Genomic DNA, 26,337 nt, shown 5'->3' with positions numbered 1-26,337 from the left:
TCCGACCAATCAGAGCAGCCCCTTCCCCTGACTACAGGATGGGTTCAGAGTTGCACACGTGACCCAGGTTGGTCCAGATGAAGTCAGTCCCAGGACTTTGGCATCAGGGTCTGGCTGGAGGGGCCGAGATGGGGAGGCCATCCCTGACGCTCTAGAAAATGTCAGGCTTGATAGAGAAACTGATGCAGAGGCAAGGCGAGCTGAGAGTTGGGGCAAGAATTCTGACAAAGTTCTCAGAGTACGGGGATTGAGCTGAGCTCTATTAAACTAATATAAATTCTTTTTTTTTGTGGATTTGTTTGTCACTTTTAACCCAACACATCTTAGCCGGTAGTCCTTTTACCTGGGCTGGCTTCCCATTCGAACTCCCTATATGCTCCAGACTTGCATCACTCTCAGGAAACCCCAGAGGAAGGAGGGCCTCTCTTCCGCTCTCCATCCAGCTGACATCCCCAGTGTGTTTCCATTGGACCAACTTGAGCAGATGTCGGTGTCGGACCTGTCACTGTGGCTGGAAGTGGAACACACAGGGTGGACAGTCTGGAAAACTGTCAACCGCAGACACCAGGAGTGTGTGCGCTGGATCACACAGAGAGAGTGCTGGTCAAGGAGATGGGGCGGTGGGAAAGCATGAGGTAGTCTGGAAGCTACCAACCATGGGCCTCTGGGCGAGGCCTGGCAGCATGTGGACCTCCTGCAGGAGGAGGGTAGGTCGGTGGGCAGGATTGGGTGGACAGAGGGGAGAGCCACGGCCCTCCTTTTCTAAGCACACTGTGGTCGCACACAGAGTCTGGTCCCTGTATGACCCTCCACACTGGGGAGGAAGGTCACTCTACTGGCAGGGAAGAGGTGAGATGGGCCTAGAGAGAGCTGTCCTGTGGAGACAGGAAGCCTGGTCCCTGGTCTCCAGCCCTGAGCTGATGGATGCATCATCTTTTCTCATCTGCATAATGAGAGACGTCAGCCCCTCTCTGGACCCCAGATCCCCTTCTGGCAAACGGGGAGATGGGGAACCTGGCTGGTCCAGAAAGTGTCTCTCGGCATCCAGGCCAGCCTGGTGGGTTCTACCCTCTGGAATCTATCAGCAGTTTCAAGTCCGTGGAAGCCTCAGGAAGCCGCTTGCCTTCCTGTTGGAAGCATATCATTAGCTGTGCTAGCCTGACTATGGGGCCTGTGTTTGGGTGCCTGCCGCCCCCCGAAGAAGGGAGGTCTCAGCAAGGAACTGCTAATGTGATGACCTGGTGGCTTTATTAGCATATCTCACAAACAAGCTGTGCACTTAGCACAACAGACAGTGGAAGAGTAAATATCAGCAGTAGGTGCGGGAGGGGAGGGGAGGAAGCACTCCAGCTGAGCTCCAGGGAAGCTTCTGGAAAGAGTGAGGAGTAAACAGTAACAAGCCTCCGCCCCTCCCACGATGTGACTGCCTGGGACACGGAGCCTTATGGGAGATGTGACTGCCTGGGACACAGAGCCCCTACCCCACGGTCTGCTTGTTCCCTCTCTGAATTTCCAGATGTGAGTCTCCAGGTGCTCCCGGAAGAGCCCACTAGGACGTCTGTGGGCACCTCAGACATAGCAGGTCCCCAACTGAGCCCCCATATTCCCCACCTGGAACCTGCTCCTCCTGCAGGTGTCCCGGTCAGCAAGCGCTCAAGATGATGGGTGAGAAGGCCGCTAGCCAGGACGTGCAGGACGAGGAGAGAGCTGAGATGGTGCCCAGAGGAAAACATGATCGACAACACTTAACTAAAGCCACCTGCCTGCAGGGGAGGGAGGAGTGAAAGCACTGAGGATTTTTAGGGCAGTGAAACTACTCTGTATGACACTATAATGATGGGTACATGTCATTACGCATCTGTCCAAACCCATAGAACGTACCCCACAGCCACGAGTGAGCTCCTACTGTAAACTATAGTCCCTGGGCGATTGTGATGTGTCAACGCGGGCTCGTCAGTTGTAATAAATGTGCCACTTATGGGGAACTCTCTGCACCTTCCACTCAACTTCCCTATGAAGCTAAAACTTCTCCAAAGTTTATCAAATTCAGTGATAGTCCATAAGGTGAGGAAATGGGCCACTGCAAGAGATAAAAGAAACTTTAATTCTATCTTCAATTTCATTGCCTTTATTAGCAAGAAGAACCAAAGACATGAGTACGATGAAGTGTTAGCGATTGTCCATTCTGGGTATTTTGATACATGTGCATTTATTCATATTCTTTGTACTTGTCTATTTATTAGACGCTTCTCGAATACAAGCATGACAAAACAAATGGACGACCCACCTGTTGCGGGGGGCCCAGGGAACAAAGACCATGGGTGCGAGGCTAGGGCCCAGGCTAAGGGTCTGGTTGTGGGGTGCAGTAGGGGCCGGAAGCAGGAATGCTTTCATCAGGAAGGTCTGGGAGGTGTCCTGAGCTGCCCTCGAGGGGAAGAACCGGTGGGTGGCCAGCGGGGGACACAGGGCTGCTCACTGACAGTCCTGTCATTCAGTTCATCTTCCTGAGGGGCAGACTTTGCACAGGTGACAGACTCTTGGGAAAGGCTTGGAGCCCATTAGGTCTCTAACCCCATGAATTACTGCCCATGGGTCCATCCGGGTGAGGGATGGCTGTCGAAGCTGCTGGAATAACTGGCCCTATCCCCAAGACGATGCCCACTGCTTCTCCAGAAAAGCAAGGAAGAGGGGTGCAATTTTGGGCTCTCTGGGAGCCTTGTGTGCCATGACACTGCTCTCCCGGATGCCCCCCGCAGGAGGCCGTGCAGTGAGGCTTCTCCTTACTTTGCTCCTCGTCACCCAGCTGCTGGTGCCCTGCACTGGGGTCATCCCTTGCAGCCTTCATCTCTGCCTCTGTCTCGCTGGGTCGCCCTAGGATACCCACGCCCCAGGCCCCTCATCTCCATTCTCCAGTCTGCAAAATGGGTTAAAGTCTGCAAAGCAGGAAAATCCCCACAATGCCTTGAGAGGTGGCTCCCGCCCCACACTCTCCAAGAGTACAGGGTAAGAAGTAACTACCCTGATTTCCACTGGGGTAGTTAGACACTCACCACTCGTTTATAATAGCAACAACAACAATAATAATATTGACAATTTTTGGTATTTTCTTACTATTATGTACCAGGTGCAACCAAATTATTATTTAATCTTCTCTATTATAGCCATAGGGGGCAGATGCTGCTTATTAGCATTTTCAACTTAAAAATGAAGTAACAGACACAGACGTAGAATCACTTTTCCCAAGTCCCAGAGTTAGGGACGAGCCCGGGACTGACACGGTTCTACTTTGGCTTCTGCACCAGGCTGTTCCACCTCAGATGTGTCCTCAATGCCCTGGGGGCGGGGGTCAGGCCTGTGGATAGATTTCATGGATACGGTGACAGTCCTCACTCTCCAGGAGGTCACAGTCTTTACCATCTGGGCTTTTAGCGCTCCACGGATTGGCACATACCACCCATCCTGAGATGACCTGTTGACACAGTTGTCTCCCCAGGACCGGGGCCCCTCAAGGAAGAGAAGCCAGTGTAATACCCCAGTGCCTAGTCCAGCACCTGGCAAGATCGCTACTGTCTCATCTCTCCTGGGATTTGTTCTGGAGTCACCGTTCCGTCGTGCTTGGTTCAGTATGATTACTCCGCATTCGAGACCCACTGCCTTGCTCACAGGGCTCTGCAACCTGGCTCTTCCTGAGCATGTCTTCTTCTCCTTCTTGTCTTTGCGCCACCAGGAAAAGAAAACTAGGGATTTTCTTCTAGGGTTTTTTTTTTTGTGTGTGTGTGTGGGGGGGTTCCCCGTGATTTGCTGAAGAGCCACTCCTCTTTCCTTGGTCGCACTTTTCAAGTGGGTAAGTTCTGGGGCCCGTGGGTCTCTGGGCAGAGTGCACGGTTGACTTAGAAGGGAGGCTCTCTCTTCAAGGACCATCCTTCTGGATGCAGAGTCTTTTCTTCGGACTCTCTGTGTGGAGCTGTGCTTCCTGCTGGGCTGCGGATGCTGACCTGAACTTTGCTGTTGGCCCCGCAGCCAGCAGCACTCACGCTCTCAAAGGGAAACGGTAGCATTATGTCTTCTGGGTATTGGAGGAAACAGCTGGAAAAGAACTGGCTTCCCCTGGAGTTGAACCCTACTGTCCTTGACCATGAACAGCACATGGTACGGAAGCTTGTTTGCTGTGATTTATATAATGGTTAGCAGAGATTTAGGATAGGTAGTGGGGGGTGGTGTCTGGATTCTTGTTTGTGACGTTGAGGGTATGTGCTCACTTATGTTGTGACGTCAGTGATTCTTTGAATTCATGAAGGGAGTGATTACCTGGCTCACGTCTATGTATGCACATTATACACTTTATCTAATTTTTCTGTCTACCAGGTAAGGCTCATGTCTCCGCTAAGCTGATAAATGTATGATACGTACCTGGCTTTCCCCCTCTATGTCTAAATCTTTGAATTTGATAAGATCTTAAAAATATAATTTTATACACTTTAGAACTCTTGTACCCTTTTATGTTCTTAGGACCATACAACATGTACATCCTGTCTTTTAGGTAACAATAATGAAGTTATATGCTGTTGGATTTTGAGTCGTTTACATGGCTTTGTCTGACTTGACACCAGAGTTCATTAGGTCATTCTATTATTATTCCTCCTGGGGCTAAAAACTGCTTTTTAAGTGATGTACTTATATTTACCGTTTCTATTCTTTGTTGATACATTTAATGAGTCAATATCTACATGTGATTAAATAATAAGGTAACAGAAATACACAGAGTTTTTCACTTTCTTTTAGAATGTTCTATGTTAACTCCTTTTCGCTTTGCATATAAATATTTTTCTAAGCACATTGTTTCTCAGACTCCTTTGAGAATGTGATAAATTACTGACCCTCTCTCCAAAAACATATACATATCACGCCTAACTATTTTGTCCTGGTTCTTCATCACTGATCGATCACTACTGGGTTATGCTAACTTTCTTGCTCTGTACTTCACATTTGTTGTATTGCTGTCTTCTGATATTTAGAGTTTCTCATCAATCTGCTCATCCTGTCGACCAACTTTTCTCTCTTTCACTGTAGTTAGATACTCTGACACAGCTTTGAGCACAGTGTGATGGGCACACGGAGTATTGAACAACTAACTCCACTCTGGGATCAGAGAAAATTGTAAAGAGAGATGGTGATGACCTTGGCGCTACAGCCTGAGAGACAACCCAAAGCCTCCCAGGCAGAGTGGGGGGAGGAAAAGACTCCCAGTTAGATGGAACAGCATGTGGAACAGTATGGAAACTTCAACAACACTTCGGCGAGAAGGGGCAGGGAGGAAGGGTCCAGAGTGTGGCTGAAGCAGTAGATAAGAAAGCAGGTGTCAGCAAGATCGCACATCAGGAAGCCTCTGCTTCAGCATGTAATCTTGCACACAAATTTCCAGACAATTTTGCCCTGGAATTGGTCTACCGGAGTCAGGTCCTGCTTCTACCACTTACAACCTGGGTCACTCATTGCCCACCCTGTGCCTCAGTTTCCTTATCTATAAGTCGTAAGGATGACTACTAGATTGGGCTCTGTGGAGGGTGGGTTGAGTGAGATCCTGGGCTCTTAATTGAGGTAGTGGCAGAAGTGGCCAGCATGTGGTCATTGCTCAATAAATGGTAGCTCTTTTACTGTCATCGTTATTATTAAAATTAATGAGAGATGGGAGGACTCCAGTCTTGTTTGCCTTGGGGTTGCTGGGCTTCATCCTCCAAGAAGGATGTCCGTTCTTGAGTCAAGGAGGCGATGGAAGCAGGCAGGATGTATGAGAGATTCCGGGCCCTGCTGGGGTAGATGCAGCCAGTGAACAGTGGAGGAGAATTCATTGTCTCTCCCCAGGAGGCCAGGGCCAGGCAGGTCTTGGCAGCATCTAGCTGGTGGCATTTTACCAGCCTTGGAGATTGTGCATGTCTGGGAAAGAAAATGCCACAGGGAATGCTGTGCAGGGAGGCGATAAAACCTCTCAACGTGAGGCGCCTCCTATAATCCCTGTGCACATGCTGTGATCATGCAAGATCCATACTCCACTCCCACATACACAGATGGCACACACAGCCCAGGCCCACACCAGCCCTTGGGTGTCCTGCTACAGCACACACCTGCACACCCAGTGCACACGTACTTTGCTAGAGGATCCCAGCCCTTGGGACTGTCCCCAGACTCTGGGATTTAGAGCCAAGCAGCCTGGCTTCAGAATCAGTGATTCCACCCGCTATGTGTGAGGTTGCGTGTATACTGTGGGGCATTGTGCACACAACTGTTTCAGGAAGTACGTGCATGTGTGTGTGTGAGACGGTACGAAATGCTGTGTTTTGGGGGTTGTGCATGGCCCCATGCATGTGTGCATTTTGGATGATGTATGTGTGGGCAGGCACATGTGTGCTGTAGATAGGTTTTGCACACACATGTAAACGTGCTCACACATGTGTACCCATGTGTGTCCCTGTGGGTGTGTGCTTATGTAGACATGCACACCCTTTTGGGGACAAGGTGTGGATTTGCACCCAGACGTGATGGAAAGGGATTGCAGGGCTCCCTACAGTTCTAAGGGAAGCAGATGTCCTCCTGGCAGCCTCCACCCTCTTCCTCCCACACTCCTCCCTCCTCCCCCCATACCTCCCTTCCCTGCAGGGAAGGAAGTCCCTGCAGGTCCCCACAGTCAGGAAGGAGGAAAGCCACCTGATGGATGAGTCTGCATTAGGTGTTGCTCATTTGTGTTTTCCAAGCTGGGGGATGAGGCACTGGTGGCGGCATCAGCCGCCCCTGGGAACATTCGGGATGGACAGAAGGGCTTCCTGGGGTTGCTCCTACTTCACAGGTTGCTTTTCGGGGTGCACAGATGAGGCTTGCCCTCTGGAGACAATGCTGCCATCCCGGAGAGAGGCCTCACCCATGAGCCAGGGCCTCCTGCAAACTTTGCGGGTGTTTCACATGGAAAACATCGGTGACCCCGCTCCCTCAGGAGCTGCGTGTGAGGCCCTGCACTGAAAACCCTTCTCTGGCCACTTCGAGCTCCACGGCCTCGGCTGACGCACGTCCCACCTCTGACTCGCTCTCCTGCTCTGGGGTGAGGAACCACGGAGCACCCACGATTTCTAAGTCGTGTCCACCCCTGTCCACCCCTGATTTCCCACTGGGGACACGGCCTCCTGGTGTGGACCGAGCAGTGTGACCCCAACTCCCAACACCAGGAGGGACTCGTGACCCAGGTGCGGACCAGCGGGCGGTCCATCCTCTCGGATGCTCTGATTGGCTACGGGAAGGACATGTGACCCGAAACGGGCCAATGAGAGGCTGCCCTGGGGCTTTTCCTGGATCAGGTGGGGAGAGACTCTGTCGTCTGGGGCTGCATCTTGGTCACCCCACGGAGACCACCTGCTTGAGAGTGAAGCCAACCCAGGGGAGAGCAGAGCCCAGAGAGGGAGAGGGACCCAATCATGACTAAGCTGTGGGAGGCCCTGGATGTGGCTGGGTGGGCACCCCAAACACCTGACTTTTAATTACCCCAGCTAATACATTTGCTGTTGCATTTGCTCTTTTGAATTTAATTTCTGTCACTTGCAATTGGGAGACTCCCAGCTATTAGAGCCGAGTTTGCCTCTGGGACCCCTCAGTGGTGGCACCAGCCGACCATGGCAGGGGGGCTGCTCCAGGAAGGCTGTGTCCTCGGTGTCTGGAGACCCGGCAGGCTTGGGGGCTTCTCCAGGTGGGGCGGGGCTGTGCTGTGTCCCCTCGTCCACCCCCAGGACGGCCCCCTCAGCAACCAGGGGAGCCTCAGGACCCGGCTCACGGTCCCTCTTTCCCTGGATGACACAGGTCCCGCCCGGCTGGCTCAGCCAAGCCCTGGCAGGTGCTCTAGAGGAGGAGAGCCAGCAGCGGCTTCCAGAATGTGGTGAGATCTGAGGGGCATAGGGGAGGAGACAGGTAGGCAGGGTCCGCATTACACTTAAACAAATAGATTGCCTCCTTCTGATTCAGTATCTAGTCAGCTCATCCCCCAGAGGCGGCATTCACCATCTCACTTACTCATGATGCACACTGTTTTCGCTCCGCTTCCAGATTACTTCCAGGATCCAGCCACTTCGCATGAGCGTCTTTGCCACCATCTGAATCCAAGGCACCGCCCTCTTTCTCCTAGTCTGCTGCTTCCATCGGCTCCTGTGACAGACTCCTCTCTGTACAGCAATCTGGGCAATCCTGTTAGAACCCAGGTCGGATCCTGTCCCTCATCTGTTCAGAACTCTCTGGCGGGTTTTTATCTCACATAGAGTGGCAACTAAATTCCTTACAATGGCCTACGAGGCCCTGCAGGATCTGTCCAGCTATATTGGGCTCAGGCCAACTTGTCTTTGGCCCCAGAGCTTGTCATCCTTTTTTTTTTCTTTTCTTTTCTTTTTTTTTTTCTTTTCTTTTCTTCTTTTCTTAATTCTCTTCCTTGAGATATCACCTGACTCCCCTCTTCCAATTTTTATTCAAACATCACCTTGTCATTGAGGCCCTCCCCAGCCACCCCATCTGATACAGCACACCCTGTCCTCCTATCCCACTGTATTTTTTTCCATAGCATGATTGTCATGATTATTATGTAATTAATCATTAATTCATTTGTTATCTGGCTCCCTCTCTGGGATGTGAGCTTCAGGAAGAATGTCCTCCTTTCTTCACTGCAGTGTCTTTAGTACCTACCATATTGCCTGGTACTAGTGGGCACTTTTTAAGAATATGTTGAGTGAATGAATGAATTCTCCCTCTGGGCACAGTGCCTTGATTGTCCTTTGGGAAACCTCCATCCTCCACTCTCAGTTCACATTTTTGGGGAAGGGGGTGGACCCCACACCCAACTCCATGCCAGGCACACCATCCAGGCCCGTAATCGACATACCCAGAACCGCTGGGTACACCAAACATGTTGTATCTGAACAAGGGGCTGAAATTTTGTTCACCAAGCCTGTGTCCTGGTGTGAGGCTGCTTTTCCCAAGAGGAAGGGGCACCTTTTGTAACTGGCACCAAGACACTCCAGAGGCAGCCCTGGCCATGAGCAAATAAATCCCCTATTCCGACCCTAGTGTTGGGTCAGAGATGGGCTTGTGACCAGGTTGGTCCAGTCAGGTGAATCCTGTGAAATGCACAGGTGCCACCAGGAAGAAAAGTCTTTCCTTCGGGGTTGCTGTGCAGGTAAGTGGCATCTCCTTACAGCGTAGGGAGAGGAAGAGAGAAATGCTACAAACTGGAAGAAAATGACTCGAGTGCCTGGATCCAGCCCTACATGAGGCCCACACCACTCTTGGGATCTTTCAGTTCTATGAGCCCATTCATACATAGCCTTTGTGCTTATATCTCTTGAAGTTAGGTTTCCCATCCTTGCAACTTTAGGCTCCTGTCACACCCAGGGGGCCGGATGAACCTGCCTTTGGAAAGCACTTGGTCATTTTAAAATTCTTTATGCATATGAAGGGCTGCTGGAGGTGCTAGGAGGTGTGACCTCATCTCCACACTTCCTCTCCCCTGGGCTGACCCCCGCAGGAGTCCAGACCCCTCCGCAGGGCAGTCTCTGTCCCCTCCCCAAAAGGGGTGTCAGCTACTCAGAGCTCCTCTTTCTAAACCAAATGACTTTCTCCTTTCCCATTTTTCATCTTGAAAAATGGCAAATTGAAGCACTTAATTTTCCTCCTCCAACCCAATTAATGTGGACGTGCTCAGTGCCTATGCTCAGCTGTGAAAGGCAAACCATTTATATCAATTAGCAAAACTAACATGAGCTTATGGCTGTACGCAGACTCCAGCAGAGGCTGTGCTCCAGGAAGGGAAGCTGAGTGGGGAAGCTCAAGGATGAAGGTCCCCCTGGGGGGGTGGAGTTTGGGGGGCCATTTGGATTGTATGTGACATTTTTGATGGGGCACTTGTCCAACCACCGCTCCTTCCCATGATGTCTACATGTGAATGTGTCCAGGGAACAAGAGAATTTCCAGACACAGCCTCATCTTATGATAAACAGAGGCTTTGTTCCCTAAGCTTTAGTGTAGACCCCACACGGCCCAGCTGGAATCACAAGCCTGTCACCAAAGAGCGTCTGAACCTCCCACATGCCTCCTAACCTGAGCCCATAATCCACCATGGCACTCCTGGATCAAGACAGCTGGCTCATTCTTGGGGTTGTGAGTTTGAGCACCCTGTTGGGGGTAGAGAATACTTAAAAATAAAATCTTGAAAAAAAAATCAAATAAATCAATTGTGTCACTACTCTGAATCCTTCAGTGGCTCCCTATTGCACTTAAAATAAAACCCAAATTCCCTGTCATGGCCTTCAATACCTTGCACGGCCTGGCCCCTGCTGACCTCTTAGACTCATCTCTCTCTACTCTCCCCCAGCCCTCTCCAGTGCAGCTGCCTCGAGTTCCTTACTGTTCCTCCAACTCACCAAGCTCGTTCTTGCCCCAGGGCCTTTGCATATGCTATCCCCCCACCTCTCTTCCTGGTAGCTCCTTCTCATCCTTCAGGTCTCAGCTCAAATGTGACTCCCCACACCGACTGAAATCCCTCTCCTCAGCTGCTGCCGATCCCTTTCACATCCATGCCAACTCAAACATTTAGGGAGCATCCACTGTATACCAGCCACTGCTCTGTGTGCTGGAAGTACAGAAGTGAGTGAGACAGACAAAAACTCTCTGCCTCCCTTGCACTGCCCTTGGCAGTCTAGGGACCAGACACGTTGGAGAAGAGATCTTTTGTCTGAAGAAACTTTCAGTTTCTAACTGGGGACTCAGTTTACTCAAATGACCTTCTTACAGAATAAGGTATGGGTAAGTCATGCAGGGAAATATCACTTACAGAAATTGGATGAAGCAAAGAGAAACAGTGACTGGGTCCATCAGCAAAGGCCTGTCCTGGGCTTCACTGACAGCCAGTCTCAGTAGGATAGAGGCGGCCACGGTGCCTGGCACCAAGAACACATCGAGCAAAGGCTTTCATGTTTGATGTTTGAGATGTGTTGTAATGGAGATGAAAACAATTCCAGCCAGGGAGAGCACGGGTCGGCCTGGGAAAGAATCCCTGCCCTCTTGAGCAGACACCCTCTAGGAGCGAGAGACGTACAGCAGCAGAGATACTGTAAGAAGGTTGTCAGCTGGTGACGTGCTGTGGAGAAGAAGGAAGGACAGCAGGGGTGAGGCCCAGTGAGAAAGTAGGTGGTCTGGGTGGGCTTCACAGAGGAGGCCTAGGTTGCCAACGGAGGGAGCCAGGGGACCCTGAGGAGGAATTTTCCAGGCAGAGGGAAGAGCAGGGACAACTGTTGCAGAGTGGGAGCGTATCTGGTGTGTTGGAGGAGGCATGGCAGGAGCAGAGGGAGCGAAGCCTGGGGAGGAGCTGGGCCCAGGGATGCAGAGGGACAGGGCAGGACACAGGGCCCGGGTCCCTCTCGAGGCCTGCGGCTTGTCTTCTGAATGAGGTGGGAGCCATGGAGGGCTCTGTGCAGGGCGGCATGGCCTGACGTGGGCTTTCGCAGGATTCCCCTGGCTGGAGTGGACAGCGGACTGGAGGGGGTGAGGGCAAAAGCAGGGAGAGCAAGCAGGTGAGGAGGAGCAGGTGCCTTGTCTCCATCTCGATCCTGGATTATTTCTGGGAATTAGAAAGCAGGTAAGAGGACATAAAGAAAGGTCTTGACTCTCCCCGGGTTTTGCAAAGTCTTCGAGGGATCCCTGCTGGAGGGGCCCTTAGAGTAATGTGTATGCGCTCATATATCCACTCATTCGTTCATTCTGGAAACCATTCATTCATTCCAAACCTTTGAGAGGCTTTGGATCCAGATGTGCCTGGTTCGGTTCATGCCTCTACCACTTCCCATTGGGTCCCTTTATCCTTTCTGGGCCTCAGTCTCCACATCTGTAAAATGGGGGGACCTCATAGCACCTTGCACCCAATGGGTCGCCCTGAACTTCCAGCAGGACAGCGCGTCAGAGCCCAACACAGAACAAACCTTCAACGCGCTGGTGTTTGTTTTCCTTCCTCTCTCTCTCCCTCCCTCCCAAATGGCCGCTAGTTTTCCCTTCCTCTTGTCTTTATTTCACTTGATTAGCCCAGAGAGTCTAAGAGAACAGTGGCTTTTATCTGTTTTTCTGGGGGGTTGCTGTCATTCAGGGTTTCATCCCCAGGGCCTAGAACCTTCCTTAGCATGGAGCCAGCACTCCACAAGTATCTGTTGGATGAATGAACTCCCTTGAGTCTTGAGCAGATGGGAAGTCCTGCTCAGGGTACAGGGGTGAATTCCAAATCCCAGAAAAGCAGATCAAAGTGGGGGCAGCAGACACGTCTACGGGGACCTTGCTCTAAATTCTAAAAGGCCCAACAAATGAGCATTAATGAAATGTTTAATGTCTTCCTTAGCTCATGTGCAAGCTGTAGGTCAAATTTATGGGCCAGAGAGAGTTGTATTTCTAATCTGGTCTATGTAACTTTTATTACATTAGGGCCCATTGTGTAATCACTATGCTCTTCCATATATATATATGCCTAGGAGCATATTTTTATTGTTTAACTATTTATGAAGATCCATTAAGGCCTCTCTCTCTAGGAGTTCAGCAGCACCTGGTATATTGGGGGGCCCCCTGGAGAGTTCCCAAGAGCCTAGGTGAACAGCAAAGTTTCCAGCTTAATGAGCAATCAGCAGGTCCCATCGCAGCTGTCCATGTGTGGGACTCCACTGTGTCCTCAGGAGAACCTGGTGACAAGGGGTCCTGTTGCTATTACCATTTTACAGATGAGGAACTTGATGCGCAGAGGATCTGATGTTCTTCCCAAGGTCACACAGCCCTTAGGATCAAACCTGGACTTGACCCCAGGTCCCACCTGACTTGCTCCAAAGCCCAGCCTTTGAATCAGCTTTTGTCACAAACTTGGGACCAAATAAATTATTCCAAAACAGCCTCCAAAACTCTAGAAAGAAAAGTATATTTATTCATGTGAATAGAAGATTTAATGTCCGTTCCAGCCCTTATATTAATTTCGTGTCATATTTATGGTCCTGGAGAGTTATCTTTTAATGTATATGTGTATATTTTTATGATACCAGGGGCCCTTGATGCAATGAATGTTTTATAAGACTTAGAATATAATTTCATTACTTTTCAATATTTACAGAGGTTCAAAGTTGTAGCATGGCTTTCATGGCGTATTGTGACATAACACGGTCCTGTCTGTGACTTGGCAAGCAAAGCCCGTGGTGAGGAACGACCCCGGGGGGAACCGTGGGTGCCGGGGGGGCCTTGAGCAGCGTCCTGACCACGTGGAGATAAACCCGCAGGGAGCGGGCAACTGGAGCAGCTCGGGGCTCAGAGAAGACGCATCCCTCGAAGCAGGAACCACAGAGGAGACAGTGGGGAGGAGGCCAGACTGGCAGGTGGGGGCTCAGGGGACACAGGAGCTGGTGGCAGAGCTTCCCCAGGGTGACCGCGTGACGCTACCCATGGGGCAGCTGCAACTGTGGAAAAGCTTCCTTCCCTGTGAAAATGCTGCCTTGGCCCCCCCGGACTCTTGGAAGTTGGGTTGCCTTCTTATTTCCTCCATGAATCTTTCCCACACCCTCACGGAGAAATGAGAAGGACAAGGACATAAATCCACAGAGATTTAAGGATCCTCTGCCCAGAGGAGGAAAAGTCTAAATAAGTATCTTTTTCTAAGCCAGCAGGTATCTGCAGGGGATTGAAGGTGGGGCCTGGCTCCACGGGGGGCTCCTTGAAAGCTCACAGGAACTGTGTCTCATCATTGGGAAAAGGTCCCATTGTTAGGAGGGGGGAGACCAGGGTGTGTGTGTGTGTGTGTGTGTGCACGGATGTGGCTGTCTGTGCCCACTATATATTCACTAATTCATTTATCCATTCAGGGAATATTTACCAATTACCTGCTGTGTACCTGGGATTGTGTTCTACCCTTAAGGTCCAGTGGTTTAAATGGCCAACAGGAGACAGACAAAACTAAGTACGGTCTGCTAATAACCAATAAAGTTAATTTTATGATGACATAAGGGTAATGAGAGAAAATAACCAGGCAATCTTTTAAAGATTAATGGGGAACAGAGGTACTCCCCCCTACACAGGAGGGCTGTGCAGGGAGATGAGGAGAGTAGTCGTGGAGGGCAAAGGGCAAACAGGTGGCACAGGCCCACAGTCAAGGCCAGGGCTATGGCACTGATGCTGAGTTAGGTGAGGACCCCCAGGGGACGATGAGCTGAGAGATGACAAGAACCGATTTACACGTTTCAGTTTCAAGTGTCACATCACTGCTACGGGGACAGAGTGGGGGCAGGAGATCAGTGGGGAGGTATGTGAGGTGCCCCAGGGATAGGTGACCTGGCTCCAGCTAGGGGGGGACAAAAAGCCACACGGAGGAGTTGCAGGTGGCCTCAGGACAGGGCTGGCTCTCAGGTGCAGCTTGAACGCCGAGGGACAGCTGTGCCTGTGCACACACACGGCCTGAACACCTGGGCAAGTGGAGATTTCAGGCCCTAGAGACCGTGGGGTCAGGGCCAGGGACGTGACCCAGAGTCTCCCGCCTGTGCCACCCCTGAGGAGCCCACGGCTGCCCCAGAAGAGCCGACAGCAGGAGCGTCAGGGCCCCGGGAAGGCCCTGGGCCGGGGCCGCGCTGCTCCGGGGTTGGGCTTCCCCACCCAGTAGGAGGACACCCACGGGGCCAGGCCGCGTCCTGCTGGAAAATCACTGTGCCCTCAGAGCTCACCCTTGCGTCCGCCCCTGCCCTGAGCATCCATCAGAACTGGCTGCGACAGCGCCACACCCAACCCCGGAGGGACCTCGGGCCCAGGTCCTCCTGCAGGGCCACCGCGGCGGGGCCACTGGCTCAGCCCTGGGGTCTGCCCCGCCTGCAGGAAGGAGACCCGCTGCACCTGGATGGCAGCAGGCACCCCTCTCCCTGCATCCCGGGCTCAGATCCCAGCTCCACACTCGCCAGCTGGGTGACCCGGGGAGTCACCTCCCCTCTCTGGGACTCAGTCTCCCCATCTGCAAAATGAGGCTTTATGGTCAGAGTATCAGAGCTCTTCACAGCAAACCACAGACTCTGCTCCAGCTGGTTTGAGCAGAGAAAGAAATGGATTTCGGGGTCAGCAGGCTCTAGAGCTGCTGCGAGGACCAGAGACGCAGGTTTGGAGGCTCCACAAGCAGCAACCAAGACCGACTTCCCTGGCAGGACAGCTCCCGGGGACCCACTGCTGCTGCCTGGGGCACGGACACCCCAGCTTGCACCCAGACACCCAGCTCTGGGCTCAGCAGTGGAAGCTCCTCCCACTCCCAGTCCATGTGGCCTAATCCCCTCCTCATGTGACCCCGGTCTGGCCGATGAGCAGCATCCTGGGGCTCAGCTGGACTCCTGGAAGGAGGTCTCTGGTTTCTGCTTGGGCTGCTACGTTGGTGGATGGAAGCCTGGAGCTGCCAGTGACCAGTCTGCCCCCACCTGGAAGAGCCTGTCTGAGAACGACACCAACACAGAGGGAAACCAGGCCTGAGAGATGAGCGGCAGCATCTCACTGACGTTGTAGGAGCCCCTGGATGTAGCCATGCCTGAAGCCATCCTGTCAGTGTGTAGAGGTCAGCCATCGCCTCTGCAGGGGGCCCAGTCTCCTTTTGTGGAGTGAGTGCAGTGGAGGTTAGGGGAGGGAACCCCAAAATGCTACCTCACAGTCTCATCACAACCTTCTCTGAGCCAATGGCCCACCTGGGGGCAAGCCTTGCCTTCTGGAATCTTCTTCCCACTCATGTCTGGAGGAAATGCCAGGAGGAGATGTGGGCAGATCTGGGGTTTAGCACCAAACACACTGCGTGCATGACCACCCTCTGCCACTCACTGGCTGTGTGACCCGGGGCAGGTCACCTCACCTTCCTTGAGCCTCACTGTGCTGATCTATGAAATGGGGATGATGGACACATGATCCTGCAGAGTTAAGGGAGCCAGTGTGTGTAAAAACGCTGAGTACATGGCAGGGGCTTAGAAACAGCTGTGCATCCTGGTCTTTCCTTCCTGCCAGGAGGCCTGATGGGCGCAGGATTGACAGCAGAGTCTTTGTCTGCCTTTGGTCAGTTTAATGAGGTGATACACAAACATGAAATGTACCTCCTGGTCCACATCAGGGCTCAGTAATAGTTCATTATTGTCACCTATCACCATCATCATCACCACCATTGTTACCATCACCATCATCACCACCATCACATCATCACCATCACCATCACCATCATCACCATCACTATCACCACCATCACCATCACCGTCACCACCATTGTTACCATCACCACCATCACATCATCACCATCATCATCACCATCACCATCACCACATCACCATCACGATCATCATCACCTCCATCACCACCATCGCCACCATCGCCACCATCGCCACCATCGTCATCATTCATTACCATCATCATCGGTTGCAGAGGCACATGACTGACAAGCTGACCTGGGAGGTCTGGGGCACTGCCCAGCAGCATGTTATGCAAGGGAGCCCAGAAACCTGTGGTGGTCAGAGAGGGCTTCCTGGAAGAGGCAGAACATGAAGTCACATGGAAGTTCCAGGGGGGTTGGTTTAGATGAGATCTGTTGTCCAGTGACGCGTTCACTCTGGGCAGCTCAGGCCCAGGTGCTCAGGGGTAGCAGCTCTTTCAGCACAGCCCGGGAACCCACTGTGATTATTATGGTGCAGTTTACCATGAGCTAACTAATACCGGAGCTGTTAGGCGTTCACTCAAGGTCACACAGTAATAAAAGGGTGAAGCAAGGAATTGAACCCAGGCAGCTGTTCTCAGGAGTCCACGCCCTTGACCACCTCTACCTGAGTACTCTGTGTCTCAGTTTCCTCATCGGCAATAACAGAACCTTTACTTAGGGTCCTGAGAAAATAAAAAAACACTTTCCTGTGAAAACGCTTAGAACAGTGCCTGCCATGTTAGCTATTTTTGGTTCCATTTGAGTCACTTTTTTTCAAGAAGATGGAAACTTGACCTCAGACAGTGTGGTGCCAATCCTTCTCCTTTTCTGAAGATATACCTGGTTCCAGGTGACAGAAGGAGCAACAGAGTCCTCAGGCCCCTTCTCTCGAGCTGGCATTCTCCGAGACATCCACTCTCTGGCTGGGTCCACGGGTTGACTCAGACAACTACCATGGAGATGCTTCTGTGCCTGTCCCATGCCCCTCCCAGTGGCCATTCTCTCTGTTTCTTCTTTGCCACTTGAGGCACATTGAAGTCCCCCCACAGCTCCTATGCTGCAGGATAGGGACTCTCTGTCATCCTCAAAGATCCAGTTGCTCGGGGAAAGGGTTACCCACTCAGCCACCTGCAGGGGGGGGCAGGTGACCTACGTGGTGAATGGGCGGGAGTGGGGGTGGGGCCCACCCTGAGCCAGAACGCTCGTGCTCTGTATAAATGGGGTCTGGCCCATCATTATGTGAGAGAAGGGAGACCTCATGGAGCTTAATTCTTTACTTTTGAAAGAAGCCTGAGCTTTTGTGTGAAATCTCCTGATTTTTAAATATTGGCAAAATGGCAATTTAAAAAGCACCAAATAGGTCAAGCATAAAATGTCTTTGGGCCTCTGCTAAGCCTACACCTGGATATAGTGGTTCTGTGTTTGGTCCTTGCTGCCTTGCTACTGGCTCTACCCCAGCCAGTAGCCCAAGTCTTGGCTTTGCTCAAAGTCCACACACCATCTGGGGACTCTAGCCACCTCCCTGTGGCATTAGGCAGGGGGGATTCCTTAAGTGCTCTGTGTCTCATACAGGGCCCAGAGAAAGCAGAGGCCTCCAGATCAGCTGGAAGGGACAACACAAAGCCACCCACCCATCCACCTGTCCATCCATCCATCCATCCATCCATCCATCCATCCATCCACCCATCCATCCATTCACTCATCACCCAATCAAGAGAAAATGAGCACTAGGTGCTATGGCCATAGCTTGAATAAACAAATGTCCCTGCCCTGCGGAGCTGCTGCTCTAGCAGGGGAGCCAGAGAGTAAGTGAAGGAAACAAGTACAAAAAAATAGCATATAGAATGGTGATAATTACGAAGGAGAAAAATAATGCAGGTAAAGAGGATAGGGTGTGTGTGTGTGTGTATGTGTGCGTGTGTGTATGTGCACGCATGCATAATTCTAAAGTGGGTGACCAAGAAAGGCCTTGTTGATCAGATGACATTTGAGAAAAGACTGGGTTAGTTGAGGAAGAAAGCCATGTAGGCTGGATATCTGGGAAAGGACATTCTAGATGGCGGGAAGGACAAGAGCAAAGGTCCTGAGGCTCAGTTATGTGTACTTGTGTGTGTGTGTGTGTGTGTGTGTGGCCCAGCACGCAGGCCAGCGTGCCTGAGGGGAGCGAGTGAGGAGAGTGGGGACTATGTCTTCCCATCCTACTGGGCCCAAAGTGAGCTATTTAAGAATCTTGATCTTCTACCCACAGAAGACTGCTTTCCTTTTTATCTTATCTCCTAATCCCATTGTTGTACATGCAAATAAATCTGCTTTGCATCGTAACAAGGGTGGGTGAGATATAAACGGGAAAGACCAGGCACAGCCTTGTGGATGGCTGCGAGGATGCTGGCTTTGGAGGGGGCTGCCCGTCGAGGAGGGCCCCTGTAGCTGAATGTGGAGAAGGAACCACAGGGGGCAGGATGGGGGGGATGCAGACCACGGAGGGACCCACTGCAGTACTCGGGAAGGGACATAGAGTGACTTGGATGCACCCTGCAGCAGGGAAGCCCACTTTACATTTTGTCACTAGACAGATCCTGACCTGCACTACTCTGCACCCCTTCACGGGAGCCCTGACATGGGCTGAAGTTGGGGCAAAGGCAGGATGGATTTCCTGCTCCCCCCGAGCAGGGGGATGAGGGTTCAGCCCGCTGCCTGACTTGTGTTCACTCTTGTTGGACTGGGCATTGCTGAGGGTGGGGACAGTGTCTGTTCCCTCCCTGCGTCCCTAGCACCCAGCACGGCCCCAGCTTGGGGTAAACATAGGCTGCCTCTGTGTGGCACATCTTCCCCCAAGGCAGGAGCAGGAGCACCTCTCAGCAGTCTGGGGAGGGACTCTGCTGGTAGTTCCTCAGCCCCAGGTACATGTCTGCCCAGATCCCATTGTCCCCTGACCTTTGGGGGCTCAAGTGTCACTTGTGCCTGATGGGGCTGGGGAGCAGAGTGAGAAAGAGAAGACAAGCAAACAGACAATGCTCAGAGGCCCTAGAAAAGGCTGTCCTTCAGCAGCTGGTAGGGTCCATGATGCACCGTGACAGGTGTCACCAGGCTCAGCTTCTATGACCAATTCTACAGATACTTACTGATGGTCAACTGCCAGGGTCACTGCTGGGCATCTAGCGGCAAATCCAGCCCACGGTGTGTGATACGGTGGAGGGTGTTCAACGCCTCCAACAGCAGGTGACCAGGATGCACAGCACTCCTGGATGAGCGGGGCCACCCGGTGAGCGCCCTCCAGGTGAGCACCCGCTCTGGCACCCTCCCCGTGTCCTGCCCTCCCTTGCCCCCAGATCCCAGGACCCTCCCGCTGGGACTGCCGAGACCCTGGTCAGAGCCACCCCTGGAGACCTGCGTCCACCCACCAGCCAGGGCATCCAGGAGGCCAGGTCCCCCATGTCCCTGCCTGTCACAGCCCTGTCTTGAGAGCCCATTTCTGGGAACCGGGCCCCTGCCAGGAAGCTTCGGCTGACGGTATTGATCGATGGGGGCCTCGAGCTGCCCAGGCTTCCTGCAGGACCTCGGTGAACCTCAGCTCAATGAGCCTGTCCTCCCAAGGCCCAGTAGAGCCTCCTGGAAGCTTCCGCAGGAGGCAGGCAGGCGGCAGCGGGCACATGAAGAAGGGGCCCCGGAGGAGTCAAGCCCTGGACTCTGCTCTGCCACCGTCTTGGTCTCAGAGCTTGGCCTTCGGACGCCGCGACTGTCCTGTGTAAGTAACCGGAGCTGCAGGTGACTCTGATTTACAAATGCTGGAAGCCTGGGCGCTGACACCCCGGCCCGGATCTCCCGCTGCTGAGGCTGGGCCCACCCAGGGGCCACCCCTCTCTGCCCGTGGTGCCCCCCGTCGCCCCGCTGACACCCCCTTTCCACCTGGAGCCACCTGCCAGCCCAGGGGACCCCCGGGGGCCGAGCCCGACAGGACCCACCCCGGTCTGCCCTGGGCGGGCGGTGAGTACACCTGACCGTGGCCTGGGCTCCGGGGCCCCGGGGCCCTGTGGGAAGAGGCTTGCAAGGGGGAAGAGGGGACCAGAGGAAACAGCACAGACCCCGCGCCCTCTTCGCCTTCCCTCCAGCCCCTCTCCCCCCGTTGCTCCCTAAGCACCGTCGTCCAGCCCGTGTGCCCCCTCCCCGGCCTCTGCCCTTGCCCAGTGGGGGCTCCACGCGTGGCCCCGGGGAGCCTCAAAACCCCGCTCAGGGCCCTCCGGTGCTGGGACACCCGCTCCCATCTCGCTCGGGGTAGAAGCCGAACCCCTCACCCCGCCCACAGGCGCCCCAGGAACAACCTCACCCCTTCCCCCCAATTCCTCTCTGCCCACCTGGCACCGCCTCGCCCGCCCCTGCAGCCCCCGACCCCCCACGCGGTGCCCACCGGGCCTTCCCCCTGCCTCTGCCCTCTGCAGGGCCCCCTGACCCACGCCCACACCCGAGGGCTGCTCCAACCCCCCGGGGCTCTGCCCATGGGCCGCCGTCCCCAGAGGTCCCCTCCACCCGCCCTGCTGACTAGCACACCATCACTCTCCACCCCCTTCCCGACATCCTCCCTAAGATTCAGCCCCAGCTGACGCTCTGCTGGGTATTTAACCTTTACACAAAGCTTCAGTGTCTGCCTCCTGCCCCCGAAATGCGGCCTCCAAGAGGACAGGAGTTTAAGTCTTTTCTCCCCCGACGGCTGTATTCACACAGCGCCTAGGAGGGCACCCGACACGTGGCGGGAGTCTGTGGATGACTGTTGAGTGAGTGAAGGAAGAAAAGGAGGAGAGAGGGGAACAGGGTGGCTAACTCTCCCAGGAGCTGTCCGTGCAGCCAGGGCTCGCGGCCCTACGTCCCGTTCACTCACTCACCCACTCACCCATTCATCCACTCACCGTCTCACCCAAACCTGCCTTTACTGAGCACCTGCCGCGGGCCAGCAAGTGTCATGGGTTCTAGGAGTAAAGCAAGGAGCACAAGATCAAAATCCCTTCGTTCAAGGACTTTAAATTTCGCGGTGGAAGCCAGACAACAAGAGAGAGAAGGGCAACACGCAGCGTGGGCGGTGGTGCTACCTGCCAGGAGACAGGCGCTGACGAGGGGCTGGGTGGAGACTTCAGGTGAGGCGGCCGGGGACAGCCTTGCTCACAAGTGACATCAGAGTCCAGAGCTCAAGGAGTCCAAATCCCCCAACAGGTCATCCCTGTTTTCCATGTGAGGACACTCAGCTCAGAGGGGTTCGGTGACTTGCCCAGGGCCACACAGCCGCTGAGTGGCAGAGCCATCAACCCCCAAAGTCCAACCCCCAAAGTCGACTGTAACTCTTCCTCCTTGTCTCACCCAGACCCCGCAGGTGCTCTGGGTCTGAGGGTACCGGGGGCTGTGTCTCCCCTTCCCCAGCCCAGAGCTGGGCTGCCGCGGCATCTACCAAAGAAGGAGCCTCACGCTTGCTCCTCGGGCCTCCTCTCCCTCCAACCTCCTGATTTTCTAACAGGCAGGAGAGAAGATGTTGAATGGCACAGCTAGAAATTCATTTCAATATTAATTCTGGAACCTCATTTTCAGCAGCTAATTAAATTACTTTCTAATTACAAACAGAATACCTGTGCATTCCCTCTGGGTGAGCGCGGCGGGTGTGCAGGGGAGAAAGCCCTGCAGGAATGGCCGGGCCTGCATTTCCCTTCCGTTCCCCATATGGGCTGCCCCGCCGCGGCCAGTGAGACCGGTCCCTCCTTTCCTCCTTCTGCGTCTGGGTGACCCTCCCGCCAGTCACCCGTCAAACCCCCGCAGATGCTCCTGCCGCTTCTGGGCCACGCGGGCAGCACACCTTCTTCTCAACAGCCTGCCTCCTCCCCAACCCCTAGAACTGCTCAAAAGGGGACACACCAACTTTCCACTAAAACAAGACAAAGGGATCCTGTTGAGGTCGGCACGGAATTTGGGCTGCAGGGAGGTGTCTGCAGTGAGACAGCGGGCTGTCCTGACCTGGGGGCTTCTGCAGCCAGCAAAGAGCCTGCCCCCCTGTGCAGAGTCCCTGCAGAAAGAGGAGACCACCGTTGGTCTTCCTCGCTGGAAATTCAAGTGTACAGGGGCACTGCCAGAGGATGGTGTCCCTCCTCCTCCCCCGCCTGCTTGCTCCCTGGGAGAGCCTCTCTTTGCTCCCTCATCCCGAGCCACCTCTGGTTGGAGTGTCCAGGTGTCCAGACCCGGAGGGTCAGAGCTGGAGGGAACCTCCCAGGGGGACAACCTCCTGACCACCGAGCAGGTGTGGCCTAGGGACCATCCCAACATTCTGGTAGCCCAGGAACTGAGGCAGGATCCTGCTGGGCAGACCTTGGAGGCAGATGGAGCCGGTTCAGGGGTCGGCTCCGCAGCAGGCAGCGGAGAGGGGCCGAGCACCGGCTGCATCGGATCGGCCGGGCCCTGGGCAGGGAGGGGTGCCTCTGAGCCGGGCCGAGCCCAGAACCGCCTCCAGGGACACGGGCACAGATGGTGACCCAGCCCAGAACAGCCCTGCCCTCGAGAGCCCACCCCCCACATGAGCCGCCCTGCAAGCACCTACTGCTGGCTTTCTTCCCCTTGACCCTCTGCCCCAGCCAGCCTCTCCACCCTGGTCGCGGACACACGGCTCTCAACACAGCGCTTTTCCAGGAGCAGATGGCAGCGTCGTCCCCCGTGTCATGTCCCGCCTGCCTTTCACATGAAAATGGGGGCAGACAGCCAGACAGATGTCCACCAAGCTGCCCTGTCCGGGCGTGTGGACCCAAGGCCACGTCCACCCCGGGTGCCTGGAGCAGCCCCCGGACCAATGGCCTCTGGTCAGCACCCCTCCCTGTGCCTCGGTTCCCCCATCCTCTGTTTTCTCCCTTTCCCAGGCCTTCTGAGGCCACAGGGATGGGGACACGGAGCTGGTGGGCCAGCGGCCTGGTGAGTGGGAGCAGGACCTTTCTGTTTTAAAGTGACACCCAGCCCCCCGCCCCCCGTGGTGAAGAGCAGAGTCAGGTGTTGCCTCTGGACCAAGAAGAACAGCCCCTGAAGACCTCCTCCCCCTCCCCCTGCGTGACACAGGCCTCCTCTGTGCCCTCCCAAGACCCTGGGGCAGCAGAGAGGGGAGAGTCACCCCCCTGTTCCTTTGTTCCCTCAACAAATGCTGGGGAGGGGGCTCCCGCTCAACAGGTAGGGATGACAGCAGTCCTCACTCCAAGGTCGTTGGAGGATTAATTCGAAAGTGCTGGGAGGGTCTGGCCTGGCCTGGTCAGAGGGCCTGGTCACTAGGGCGTCCTCTCAACCTGGGTCCCGTGGGAGTCATGGAAGTCTTGAGCTGGGATCTCTATGGCTCCATGGAGGGTGGGTGGAGGCGGAGGCAGGAAGGAGATTCCCATAGAAGGGAGAGTAGCTGAGCAGAGACCTTCCTGGGGCCTGAGTCAGAGCCGGGCTGCCAGAGAGAGACGCAGCCTGCTTTGCCCTCTCTGCACACCGGGCCCCTGCTCCTGACCTGAACCTGCCCTCTGGAACCAGGATGGGGGGCCTGCCCACTGGTACCCAGAGAGCCCTGGAGCCCCTTGCCCCCAGAGTGCCTGCAGTGCAGGGGAGGGGGCTCCTCCTTCCTGACTATGGGTGCTCCTCCCTCTCCAAACCCAGTGGCTCCTCTGGGGCGGCCAGCCCAGGGCGGGGGGTCTGCAGGAGGCTGCGTGTGTAAGACCCCACCCACGGTTTGCGAGCCTCCCTCATGCTGGCTCCATGAGGACCACCCACCCCATTCTCTCCCCCATCACCTGCCAGACTGGATGGGGAGAGGTCAAACAGTGGAAGCCAAGTTCCCAGCCCCGAAGGAGACTTTGTTTTCCCATCTGCTACATGGGCTTAGGGAGAAGATAAGAGTCACTCAAGAACAATGAGGAATTTCTGCAGGGCTCATGGGCCTGGACAGTGTCAATGGGGACAGGGGTCCTGCCCACTTCAGGAGAGTCACCCCCTACCACCCCCAAAATTAGTCTATTTGCCCACCCCGGGGTGCACCTCTCATCCCTGCCGGGCCCATCCTCTCCACCGCCTTACTCCCTATGCCTCCCGATCTCTCTCTGAAATCACCTTTTTTAAGCTACTCATTCACTTCTTCTCTATCTTCTGCCAGAATGTGAGCCCCATGAGAGCACAGGACCTGCTCATCGAGTGTTGGATTCCGGGGCCTAGGGGAGCAGGTGCCGGGCACGTAGTAGGGCTTCCAAAAATATTTGTTGAGTGAATGAACAAACTGGGAAGTGGAATGAATGGGTCTTCTATGACCTTGGCCCTGCTACCTGTCTGGACTCGCTGCCCAGCACGTCCTTCTGGGTCATTCCAGCCACACCTGCCTTTGCCATGTCTCAGACTCCAGGGAGTTTTCTCGCCTCAGGGCCTTTGCTCATGCTCTTCCCTCTGGCTGGCACATTCCTCCCCTAGATGTTTCTCACGGCTCCTGCCCTTACCGCCTGCAGGGGTCTCGGGCCTCCCTGCCTACTCTGCCCAGATCTGCACCAGATCCACCCTCCTGGCATCTCCTACCCTCCCTTCCACCTTCCTGCGTTCTGCTTTTCTCTCTAGCACTTGTCATTTCCCATGCACTAATTTCTCTATTTTTGCTTGTCATTTTTCACTCCCCACAGGCAGGAGTCACCCTCTGCTTTGCTCACTACTGTTTCCCCAGCACCTAGAACAGAGCATGCCTGGCACATAGCAAGTGCTCAGGAAATAGTCACTCAACAAATGAGGCCATTGCAATAGGAGATCAGACAAGAGAGCACCCACCGCAGGGCAGGGTAAGCAGGGAGGGCTTTTGGAGGGAGGGTACTTGGGGTGGGACCAGTTGGACTGAGAGAGGGAGAGTTCTGAAGGGAGAAATTCCAGGTAGAACCAAGTACTGTGAGCCAAACGCAGTTTCTGGGGCCAGGAACAGGGAAACCACAGGCCTGGACTCGGGGTATTTTGTGCTTTCTAAGCCGCTTAGATCACATGCAGGCTGGCGACAGTTCTTTGGCAATTAATTCAATGTTTTATTCATCCTTGAATTCTTTAAAGCTGCAAATCAAACAGTCACTGGATGCTTTGCTAACCACGTTCTGGGCTCCTGTGTTGCAAATAACTGTGCTCTTTTGCATATCAAGCAGACCTTTCTCTGTCCCGGGAAAACGAATTTCTCCTGGTGTTCATTGCTCTAATTGCATCCACAGCAAGTCCAACCAAATACGTTTCCATCACTATTTGCATTATGCAAAACCTTAATCTCCCCAAGTTTCCTAAATCACTGTGAATGATTCACAACCTCCCGATGCCAGGAAATGCACTGTTTGATCTGTCAATCCATATAAATTAGATTTATTGGAGGGAAATAAAGGAGCCCTGATACTATAAACTATCAGGAAATAATCACCCATGTGCATGTGTGCCCCATAAATTTGCTACTTAGCAGGAAACGGGGGCAGCTGACCAGGCACATGTTGCTGAATTTATGTCCTTTGTGCAATTATCAAGATGAGGAGGATGTTGGACTTCTGTCTTTGCAGACCCCTGTGCTATCTGGCCCATCCCCGTGCTCCTTGAACTGGGGGCAATTGGCTGATGGAAGGCTCTGGAAGGACAGCAGAGTTGCAGGATTTCTGTGTGACTCTGAGCGGGTAATTTACCTTCTCTGAGCTTTAGTTTCTTCACGTGGCATTAGGAAGATCACAACTTAATAGACCATGTGGTTATAAGGATGAGATGAGGTCCTGGATGATATCATGACTGGGTGCCTTCTCTCTGACAGGTCCCGGCCTATGCTCCCCGTACACTGGAGAAAAAAGGCAGGCTAGGCCCCTGCCCCCAGGAACTCAGAAAGAACAGACCCCAGGGAGCAAATGCATGGCCTGAATGAGCTCAGACAATGAAAAGTGAGGTGGTACATTGTCTTTATCATACAACCCAATTCTCATTGGATTTTTTTCCTATTACTTGCAGCCCAAAGCACTCCACCTGCCACTTTCCCCTTTATGCACAGTCCCTCCCCTTTGGTGAGCAAGACTTTGCAATTTACAAAGTGCTAGGATTTTGTGTATTCACGCCTTCTTGTTATCTGAGGTGTG

General features: G+C 53.9%; 1 long non-coding RNA gene across 2 annotated transcripts; it reads left to right on the top strand.

The window, feature by feature from the left end:
• Window positions 1–4,296: 4,296 nt before the first annotated feature.
• LOC119865558 lies at window positions 4,297–8,634 on the top strand. Of its 2 annotated transcripts, none has more exons than XR_005377399.1 (3): window positions 4,297–4,365; window positions 6,842–7,090; window positions 8,083–8,634. It is a non-coding gene; the product is annotated as an uncharacterized LOC119865558 (long non-coding RNA). The 2 variants fall into 2 exon arrangements; XR_005377398.1 differs by having other exon boundaries at window positions 7,840–8,634.
• Window positions 8,635–26,337: the final 17,703 nt, after the last annotated feature.

Source organism: Canis lupus, chromosome 24 (genome assembly GCF_011100685.1).
Source record: "Canis lupus familiaris isolate Mischka breed German Shepherd chromosome 24, alternate assembly UU_Cfam_GSD_1.0, whole genome shotgun sequence".
Taxonomy (NCBI): domain Eukaryota; kingdom Metazoa; phylum Chordata; class Mammalia; order Carnivora; family Canidae; genus Canis; species Canis lupus.
This window is presented reverse-complemented; position numbering and strand designations above follow the sequence as displayed.